This window comes from Sapajus apella, unplaced genomic scaffold, assembly GCF_009761245.1.
Source record: "Sapajus apella isolate SASKATOON/1434 unplaced genomic scaffold, GSC_monkey_1.0 scaffold43, whole genome shotgun sequence".
Taxonomy (NCBI): Eukaryota; Metazoa; Chordata; class Mammalia; order Primates; family Cebidae; genus Sapajus; species Sapajus apella.
This window is the reverse complement of record NW_022436983.1, coordinates 20489906-20496038: the sequence shown is the minus strand read 5'-3', so window position 1 is coordinate 20496038 and position 6133 is coordinate 20489906. Positions and strand designations below refer to the sequence as shown.

At 47.2% G+C, this 6133-nt stretch overlaps 1 pseudogene across 1 annotated transcript; it reads right to left on the bottom strand.

Annotated features, from left to right (window-relative positions):
• Positions 1-216: 216 nt before the first annotated feature.
• LOC116566662 lies at positions 217-759 on the bottom strand (annotated as a pseudogene). The gene has a single exon (XR_004275948.1). The product of XR_004275948.1 is annotated as a protein S100-A11 pseudogene (transcript).
• Between the last annotated feature and the right edge of the window lie 5374 nt (positions 760-6133).

Sequence of the window (6133 nt, the reverse complement as noted above, 5' to 3'; positions counted from 1 at the left end):
CCATCCTGGTCAACATGGTGAAACCCCGTCTCTACTAAAAATACAAAACATTAGCTGGGCATGGTGGCACGTGCCTGTAATCCCAGCTACTCAGGAGGTTGAGGCAGGAGAATTGCCTGAACCCAGGAGGCGGAGGTTGCGGTGAGCCGAGATCGCGCCATTGCACTGCAGCCTGGGTAACAAGAGGGAAACTCCGTCTCCAAAAAAAAAAAAAAAAAAAAAGCGACATTGTTTTATTACTATCCACAGGTGGGGCCTGCATGAGGTGGCTGGTGTGCTGGGCTCAAGGGGTAATGTGTGGGCTATGGAGATGATGACAGAAAGGCTGGAAGGAAATGGGGTGGATTTGAAGGCCTAAGGGTTCCTCAGGTCCGCTTCTGGGAAGGGACAGCCTTGAGGAAGGAGTCATGGCAAGCCATAGCTAGGCCACCAATCAGATTAAGAAATTCTGAGAAATCTAGCTGCCCATCACTGTTGGTGTCCAGTTTCTTCATCATGGGGTCCAGGACACCGGGGTCCTTCTGGTTCTTTGTGAAGGCAGCCAGTTCTGTATTCATGAAGCTCAGGAACTCCGTCTTGGAGAGAGTGTAGTTATAACCATCTTTTCCAGCATACTTCTGGAAAACAGCAATCAGGGACTCGATGCACCACTCGGTCTCTGTAGGGCTGGAGATTTTTGCCATGTTGGAGCTGAGCGAGGCGCACGGGAGGCTGCGGTTGGGAGCGGCGCTGAGAGCTCTCCTCTCCAGCCTTTATTAAAAAAAGTGCATTCTTCAAACAAAGGGGGATACATGTGCAGAACGTGCAGGTTTGTTACATAGGTATATGTATGCCATGGTGGTTTGCTGCACCTGTTGGCCTGTCCTCTAAATTCCCTCCCTATACCCCCTACCCCCCAACAGGCCCTGGTGGGTGCTATCCCCCTGTCTGTGTCGATGTGTTCTCAATGTTCAACTCCCACTTATGAGTGAGAACATGCAGTGTTTGGTTTTCTGTTCCTGTGTTAGTTTGCTGAGGATGATGGATGGCTTCCAGCTTCATCCATGTCCCCGCAAAGGACATGATCTCATTCCTTTTTATGGCTGCATAGTATTCCACGGTGTATATGTGCCACATTTTCTTTATCTAGTCTATCACTGATGGGCATTTTGGTTGGTTCCATGTCTTTGCTATTGTAAATAGTGCTGCAATGAACATATGTGTGCATGTGTCTTTTATATATATGTATATATATATATATATATATTTTTTTTTTTTTTTTCCTTAAAGACGGGGTTTCACCATGTTGGTCAGGCTGGTCTTGAACTCCCGACCTCAGGTGATCTGCCCGCCTTGGCCTCCAAAGTGCTTGGATTATAGGCGTGAGCCACCACGCCCGGCCGTGTGCATGTGTCTTTATAGTAGAATGATTTATATTCCTTTGGGTATATACTCAGTAATGGAATTGCTGGGTCAAATAGTATTTCTGATTCTAGATCCTTGAGGAATTGCCATACTGTCTTCCACAATGGTGGAACTAATTAACATTTTCACCAACAGTGTAAAAGGGTTCCTGTTTCTCCACAGCCTCACCGGCATCTATTGTTTCCCGACTTTTTAATAACCGCCATTCTGACGGGTGAGATGGTATCTCATTGTGGTTTTGGTTTGCATTTTTCTGACAGCCAGCAATGTTGAGCTTTTTTTCATGTTTGTTAGCCAAGTAAATACCTTTTTTTGAGAAGTATTCATATTCTTAACTCACTTTTTAATGGGGTTGTTTTTTTTTCTCGTAAATATGTTTAAGTTCCTTGTAGATTCTGGATATTAGACCTTTGTCAGATCGGTAGATTGAAAAATTTTCTCCCATTCTGTAGGTTGCCTGTTCACCCTGATGATAGTTTCTTTTGCTGTGCAGAAGCTCTTTAGTTTAATTAGATCCCATTTGCCAATTCTTGCTTTTGTTGCAGTTGCTTTTGGCGTTTTTGTCATGAAGTCTTTGCTCATGCCTATGTCCTGAATGATATTGCCTAGGTTTTCTTCTAGGGTTTTAATTATTCAGGCTTTTCTTATTCAGCGCCCTTTGCAGGGTAGGTCTGCAATTAGGAAGTAGGTCCTACTTCCTAATTCTGCCTGAGGAACTCCTATTCACCCTTCAAAACCCCTTTCAAATGGCCCCTCTTCTGTAAGCCTGCCCCACTCTCCCAGTTAAGTTCTCTGCTTCTATGAGCTCATAGCTCCTACTGCAAACAGTGTCTTCCTCTTTTATTGTAATTTTTATGTATATCTTCTCCCTCATCAGATTGGGAGACACTCAAGGGCTGAGTCTGAGTGAATTGATCTCTACATCCCCAGTGCCCTGCACAAGCCTGGCCAGGTCAGGCAGATATTTAATAATATATCCTTATTAAATGAATAGACTGGAAGATATCACAAAGCAGGGAAAATTCAGGCAGAATTTTGGGCTGGGTGCAGTGGCTCCTACCTGTAATCCTAGCACTTTAGGAGGCCAAGGTGGGCAGATTCCTTGTGCTTAGGAGTTCAAGACAAGCCTGGGAGGCTGGGCATGGTGGCTTACATTTGTAATACTAGCACTTTGGGACCTGGCATGGTGGCTCATGTCTGTAATCCTAGTACTTTGGGAGGCTAAGGCAGACAGATCAAGAGGTCAGGAGATCAAGATCATCCTGGCCAGCATGGTGAAACCTGTCTCTACTAAAATACAAAAAATTAGCTGGGTGTGGTGGCACGCGCCTGTAATCCCAGTTACTCAGGAGGCTGAGGCAGGAGAAGCACTTGAACCCAGGAGGCGGAGATTGCAGTGAGCCAAGATTGCACCACTGTACTCCAGCTTGGCAACAGAGTGAGACTCTGTCTCAAATAAAAAACCAAAAGTTCGTGACCAACCTGGCCAACATAGCAAGAACCCCCCATCTCTATTAAAAAAGAAAAAAGAAAAAGAGGACTAGCCTAGGCAATGTGGTGAAACCCCGTCACTACAATAAATAAATAAATAAATATTAGCCGAGCATGGTGGCAAACACCTGTAGTCCCAGCTACTTGGAGGCTGAGGTGAGAAAATTACTTGAGTCCAAGAGGTAGAGGCTGCAGTGAGTTCAGATAGCACCATTGCACTCCAGTCTGGTGACACAGTGAGACCTGGTCTCAAAAAAATAAAAACTGAAAATAAATTTAAAATTCAGGCAGTATTTTGAAGGTAGGAGGAAAGAGAATAACAGGTACTTGCTGAGGGCATAGTACCGATAAAAACAGACTGGGCATGGTGGCTCACACCTGTAATCCCAGCACTTTGGGAGGCCGAGGCAGGCAGATCACAAGGTCAGGAGTTTGAGACCAGCATGGCCGACATGGTAAAACCCCATATCTTCAAAAAATACAAAAATTAGCTGAGCGTGGTGGCAGGTGTCTGTAATCCTAGCTACTGGGAGGCTGAAGCAGGAGAATCACTTGAACCCAGGAGGCAGAGGTTGCAATGAGCTGAGATTGTGCCACAGCACTCCAGCCTGGGTGACAGAGCAAGACTCTGTCTCAAAAAAGAAAAAAGAAAAGTCAAAATTATCATCATCAGCAGCATCATGGCAACTATCACTAAGTGTGCCGTAGTGTGAGGAGTAAGAGCACAGATTAAGCTCTACCCCTTACTGCCTGCATGAGCATGTGCAAGTTATAAAAAAAAAAAAAAAATCTCCTTGTGCCTCAGTTTCCTCATCTGCAAACTGGGGTTAGTAATAGTATCTACTGCATCAGGAGTTAAATAGATGAATATATGCAAGGTGCTGAGAGCTGTGCCAGCTACACATGGGCACTGTGTATTTGCTATTACTGTTATCTCAATCGCTGAACACGTGGGTCCTGCCAGGCACTTGTATCTGCCATCTCACTTGGTCCTCACAGCAGCCTGAGAGACAGGGATTGTTGTCCCTTTTTACAAAGAAATGAGGTGTAAACAGGCCAGGCAGCTTGCTAAGGTCACTTGCTAGGTAAGTGGTAGGAATGGGATTTGAACCTAGGTCTCTCTGGCCCTGCCACCCCCTCCCCCATGTTCCCTAACTGTGGCACCTGCCTGAAGGAGGAGGAGGAGGAGGAAATGGCATAGTGGGAAGGCAGGGAGGCTTCACCGAGCTGGGGCCTCGGAAGCAGAGCAGCAGGCGTTTTTTCCAGAGCTTTCATTTCCGTCTGCCTCTTCTAAGCAGGTGAAAAACCCCACAGAGGGCCCTTCCCTGAATACCCCCGCCCCCACCCCGTTTCCTCCCCAACCCAGCACTGCCTCCGTCCCGCACGCTGGGAGGGGGGAGGTCAGGCATGCAGTGTGGGGGATGCAGGGGAGGGAAATGAGGAGGTGGGGGAGCATCATTCCAGATCCTTCCCCTCAGCAACCCCCTCTTTCCCATCAAAGGCGCTCAGGGAGGAGAGAGCATTCCAGGTGGAAGGAATGGCAAATGCAAAGGCTGCAGATTAAGGATGTGGAGGTGGGGAAAGCCTGCGAGCTTGGCTGGAACCGAGGTTCGGGGCCCCCTGGGATTGCTCAGTGGAGAAGAACTTGTTTGACGAGAGAAAGAGAGAGAGAGAGAGACTTGGACCCAGCAAGAGCTCAGGATGCCAGAGGGAGGGGGGTGACCTGGAGACCATTCTGGGATCTGAGTACAGTGCTCTCTACCCTTCTCCCCTCAGATGAGGATGGGGGAGAGGGGAGGGGTGATTCTTCCTGGTCCCTGCGCTTTGTTGCTCCCCCTAGAATTCCTTAGCTGACTGCATTCTGTCAGTTCTCTACCCAGTGCTGGCTCACAGCTTTTTAATGCATTCTCTCATTGTATTTGTATTTTCTCTCCAGCTCCATAAGACTAGTTTTATTCACTCCATTTTGTAGATTAGAAAACTGAGGCTCAGCCAGGTTTTTTTTTTTTTTTTTTGCGGGGGTTGGGGACAGAGTTTCATTCTGTTGTCCAGGGTGGAGTGCAGTGATGTGATCTCTGCTCACTGCAACCTCCGCCTCACAGGTTCAAGCAATCCTCCTGCCTCAGCCTCCTGAGTAGCTGGGATTATAAGCACCCACTACCACGCCCAGCTAATTTTTGTATTTTTAGTAGAGATGGAGTTTCATCACGTTGGCCGGGCTGGTTTTGAACTCCTGATCTCAGGTGATCTGCCCACGTCGACCTCTCAAAGTGCTGGGATTACAAGTGTGAGCCACTGCGCCTGGCCTCAGTCAGGTTTCGTAACTTGTCCAAGGTAAGACAGGGCATAAAAGACAGATATCAGACTCGAACCCAGATCTGTTTCCAGAGATGGCAATTTGGCCTGCTATACAGACTTCGGCAGCTTTCCCAAAGTGCTCACTGTCCCCATAGCAACAATGAGAGGAACTCTTGTGTGGACTGCACTGTAGAGTTTATGCAGGGCCTATTTCTTCTCCTCACGACAGCTTTGTACACAGAGCTGCTATCCCTATTTCATAGATAAGGAAACTGAGGCTCAGAGAGAATGTGTGACCTGGCCAAGGTTATACCATTCAGCAGCAATATTCTGGGGACTTTAAATTGTGGAGGAAGACTGTCTGTTCCCTGGTCTTATCAGGGAACAGGCAGGGATTCCTTTTTAGAATTCATAGAAAAGGAATAGGGGTTGGCCTTTGGAACTTGAGGACTTGCTACAGGTAGTGAATAATTTCAGTGCTCTGGGTGACACCTTTAACTCCTTGGGAAGAAGAGGGAAAGGCTCCCTCAGGGGTAGCAACCCCTCTCAAGTTCCATGGCTGGGTTCGAATTCTCTCTGTGTTGCTTCCTAACTGGGGAGCACCCTTGGGCAAGTCAGTTAACCTATCTGTGCTTCCTTTACCTCATTTGTTGTTGTTTTTAAAAATTTTTTTCTATTTATTTATTTTGAGCCTAGGTTATGAAACTGGCTAATTTTTGTATTTTTGGTAGAGACAAGGTTTCATCATGCCACCCAAGCTGGTCTTGAACCCCAGGTTCAAGTGATCCCCTGCCTTGGCCTCCCAAAGTATTGGGAATACAGGTGTGAGCTACCATGCCTGGCTCCTTCACCTCCTTTATTAAAAAAATGAGGATGAGCCGGGCGCGGTGGCTCAAGCCTGTAATCCCAGCACTTTGGGAGGCCGAGGCGGGTGGATCAC